The following is a 5,000-nucleotide window of genomic DNA, read 5'->3' as shown; positions in this document are numbered from 1 at the left end:
CTGTTTTGGATCTGCTTGCGCATCCTACCATATTTCTTGTGTTATTTATTTGTATTACAGGAATTAAAGGGTAAAATGATTTACGTTCGTTTGAGCGAAGCTAATTAGAACGTAAATTCTTTATTTTAGAATTATAGGGGGCATCTTGGAGTCAACAGCCGCCATATTACAAAATTCTGCCTACACCACTGAATAAGTACAGGCATCAACTTCCTTTTATAGATGTTATTTCTAGAGTTTGGGTCTTTAGTTCTATACCATCTGAAACATACAATTTCATAACCCTGGGTGGGATACCTTTTATTTTATCAGTCGCAGAACTAGGGCATTGCACCTGGTCTGGACACTGGTGGTTAGGATGGGGTATCTCTGAAAAGTAATCACTAGCAGAATCACTGCACTAAGGTTGCACATCTCAAGCGTCGGACGTTTTGTACTCGCTCCCAACTTACATGAAGAGATTTTTTTCCAGTTATCCAGTATTTTAATAGAGGAGTTTTGCAGCTGTTACACAGAACCCCATCGAAGTTTGACGTGTCCGCGCGCAAGCCAAAACACGAAACAATATCACTCATGGACCACAAACCTCGCAAAATTGTGAACAATATGCGACTTATAGGCCTTGAGACCAATCTCGCATATTACACAGAAGACTTTGACTTTTCTGCACTCTACAAAGATAGAACAGATAATTAAGGCGATGGTGATTTTTAAAACAGGCACCATTTTTCTTCCCTGCATTCGCTGCGATCCAATTCTCGTCACGTTACCTCTTGCTGTTCCCATCGGAGAAAATTTGGTAATCACGTGACCGTACCCCGCCCGCCCGACCGTCCGTCCGCACCACAGGCATACCAAATGATATGCGCTTCTCCATTCTAATTTTCTTCTTGTATTATTATTATTATTATTATGTACACGTAGTTTAAGCAACTTTGTACCAATTGATATTGTACAACTAATGTATTATTGATATTGTACAACTATTGTATTATTGTACAACTAATGTATTATAGGATGGAGTAAAAATAAATACAAAATACAAATGTAAAATAAGTCAATCAATAGGTATGGCAACCCAAATGCAACTCGAGGTTATTTTGGCGGGAAATCGCATAGCCACCGGCGTCTTGTAAAGCAGAGACAACTAAAGAGTCAATAAAGACGAAAACGCGTTGTCTAAAAAAACGGCGACAGAGATCTAGAGTGAGAGATGAAAAAAACAAAGGAGACAATTTTTTGTTGAAAGAACAACATGAAAATTTTGTAGCAGCGGTGACAAAATGAGAAATGCTAGCGGCACCAATGCAAGGTGAAAATGAGCGGCAGTGAAAAGAAGTGAACGAGAACACGTACGAAATAGAACGTGTAACTAAGAAGTTTCTGAAAGTTTCACGTTGTAGTCGTGCAGAACAACGGCAAAGAAATGTGCAAAGAAAGTGTGCTTCACGTAGCAAAGTTGCTTTTTTGCTAATAAGACCTATTGCTGTTTTTCACCCCGGTGTTGCCTGTCACCGCTTAGCATTACACGATTTTATATTTTGTTCGAACAAACTATAAATATTTTCGAGAGCTTCGATTTTATCCCTCACGAAGTCTATATACTACAATTAATGCGGTCCCAAGGGAAATACACACGCCTCCTGAAAAAAAAAAACCTCTTGGCATGCGCTAAGAAGCTAACTGCAGCTGGTGACATTTCTTCCAGGAGTCAGTTCGTAGGAGGTTTTCAATGTTAATTTTTCTAACCAGGTTCAAGTGATGAAATTAATCAAAGTTTTGTCGTAAAAATGGGATTTTGTCAAACACCAACTGAGCTCTGTTTTAGTTACCGATCTAAGATATCTTTGCCACAAGTCAGGCGCTTCAGGTTTAAAAAAACGTTGACTTTGCCGCTTCAGTGCGAGAGTAAACCTTCCTTAGCAACTTCAAAGGCGATGTTTATGACCAAACGGCTCAGTTAACACCGAAAATTATTTTTAATTTATTGCGGTGTAAGAATTAAAAATTTCATTCCTAACGTTCTACAACTTTTGTTTTACTCGTAATTGTGCCGGGTTGTTAACGATACAACCAAACAAGTTAACGAATACCAAGAAAAATAAATCTAGGCTCTACTTCTCCATTTTGTCTCGGAGCAGCACAAAACCGATGATGAAATCAAGCACGTTCTTTTACTCCGATACATTAAAAAATAATTTAAAGGTATCAATACTGACAGTGATTATTTCAAAATAACCCCGGAATCATCAATTGAAAATGGTCTAAGACGTAAATGCTGGGTTTTATTTTGAAGAGGGTCGTGAAGGGGGGTACCAAATCCCAGTTCCCAGCCTAAATTTGGCCCAAATCCCAGTTCCCAGGCTAATTTTTGCCAAAATCCCAGTTACCAAATCTAAAATCCCATTACTAATGATTATTTGCAAAATCATGCGCATAATAAATTAAAAGCACTGATTGACGCTATTTGGATACACGTACCTTCACCTGGACTGAAGAAAATCTCTCATTATGCTGGTGAACACTCTTTCTCTTCCAGCCCTTGTTGACATAACCATATGAAAACCAATTCTATCATCTGCACAATCCTCGTCTGACTCACTGTCTCCGCTTTCACTGCTAGCTGGTAGCTAGACCGCGGGCGCGAAGGCGAAAAATACTGATTTCACGGTTTCTTCTGAGGAGTGCAAGGTCTATTGCTACGAAATTTTTTTTTTCTATTTCAAAATATTGGAGCAAAGACCGCTGAAGAAAAGAAATCCCATTCCCATTTTATAATTGTTCATCCCATTCCCAGTGGCTAAATCCCAGTCCCAGTGAGTAAATCCCATTTTCCCAGTCCACAATAAGGCTAATCCCAGTTCACATTTTACCCCTTCACGACCCTCTTTGAACTGAGTTGATATTGTGGCTTTCCGCTTCGCTATTCTTGGTTTGTAACCACGTGACAAGGCGGCCATGTTGGGGGGTCAAAACAATAGACTTTTTTCTCGAAGAATTTACATGAAAATAGAGTTTAGTTAAAAGGGGAGAGTACAGTTTTTGTTCTTGACTACCAACATGGCCGCCGTGACGTTATGTGCAAACCAAAAATAGAGAGTTTTAGATCCGAGTTTATCGCGAACCTCTAACCGCGGTTTGCGGTTACCTGTTTGCGGTTCGACGTTCAAACGTAATTCGTTTTAGATTGGCAGTGGATTAAAGAAGTGGATTCTGGTTTATTTTTCCATTTATTAGAAATAGACGAAATATCAATCAGTGAAAATAACAGAAATTTACGGTAACGCTGGGTTATCTAGCAGCAAAGAGCTGTAAATTCTTACATAAGTTCTTTCAAATTTACGGCCGCCATTTGAATCAGTAGCCATGAATGGCACTTGTATTCAAGATCCAATAGGATTTATCAAATTTAGCATTTCGCTCGAATCTGTGCCTCTGTTAGTGGATAGAGACTTGCTCCACAAGATTTTTGTATCATTACGTGGGATAAGACAAGAATTATAAGCTAAAAACTTTCAGGTACAAGACATACGCGAAAACCTACCTCCTCACGTTAAAAACGCACGTCGTAAAACTCAAACATGACGCGAAAGACTTGTCACGTGACTTCCAGCGGTTAGAGGTTCGCGGTAAATTCCCTAGTAACCCAACAGACAAAGTTAATAAACAAACACTACCGTTAAAACCGAACGTATTCAGAAGTATTTTCGGGTTTATTTAAAAACGAAATTATATTAATTTTTGGTCTCAATATTTATAATCTTTTTCTCCTCTTAACTCAAGTAGGCGACGGTTTTGTCGGTGTTTTTCTGGAAGTATATTTGCCATTGGTTAAAACCGTCTTTTTTTCTGCTCGGATTTTTTGGAAATTAAAAGTGCTTGGATTTCTCAACAAAGTTCAGACCAGTCTATTTTTAAATGAGCAATTATGCAACTAAAATACAAGTTCAGTATTTAGCATTCAGTAATGTTAATCTCCAAACTTGACCTTGTCGACACCAAGTGACAATGAAAACGCACGAAAATCGATGACATGATAAATGGCAGGTCATGTGACCTGGAAAGGCCAATGACAGTACGTAAGTTTATCAGCAAAATCTTTTCGTCCGCCCATGAAAAGACTCCTTTTCTGCGTGCAGCCGAGAACTTCACAGCTAGAATTAACTGAAATAGGATTATCATATTACTAACTACTTAATAACCGCGCTCTAGGGCTTTACCGTAAAATTCCAGACTGAGGGATGAATTTTTTTCCTTACGGACCGAGCCTCGACACCTCTGGGCGAGGTCCATAAATCAAAAATTTCAGCCCGAATTCTGGAGTTTTACAGTAAAGCCCGAGCAAACAAGGTTATTAAGTTTTTTATTATATGGCTTCAGATAGGCAAAGCACGCTAAATAGAGAGAACTTCTACATTGCCTTCATTTCCGTCACAATTTCGTCAGGATAATAAAATTTAGAAAAGAAATCTTCTTCAGAACTCATAGCTAAAAAAGATATGTGTTTTGTTCAATTTCTTGATTTTTAACAAAGTTTCTTTTAGCAAAAGTAACTAAGTTCGCTAGGTTTTGTAAACAAAAAACCGTGGCGGGAAAAATCTGTAATGCCCGTGGGCGTTTACCGGGGGATTACGAACCGCTAATTAACCAATCAGAGCGCGCGTCCTATCGCACCCATATAATAATTTTGATGTAAAACACAAGTCCTGCGACTTTTGACAGATGCTATAGCGCTGTCATGGTAATACCACGAAATGGGAAGGGAAAGCACCGTGAGAACCACAGCAAACAGAATTTTGAACATATACCGCGCAGATTTTTTAATGTCTTAAAAGACTTGATCCGAAGGTAATTTCGAGGGTAATGAGGTTGTTCTAATAGGGTTCCCTTATCTGAGCGGCTCAGTTGAGTCAGAAGGGTTCGGTTATCAGGGTGTTGATAACTTCCTCCCTTATCTACGGGAGGGCCTTGGGTACCACCTTAATTTTAAGACCGAGGCG

The sequence above is a fragment of the Porites lutea genome, chromosome 4 (genome assembly GCF_958299795.1).
Source record: "Porites lutea chromosome 4, jaPorLute2.1, whole genome shotgun sequence".
NCBI classification, from domain to species: Eukaryota; Metazoa; Cnidaria; class Anthozoa; order Scleractinia; family Poritidae; genus Porites; species Porites lutea.
Note: the sequence above shows the minus strand (reverse complement) of the source record.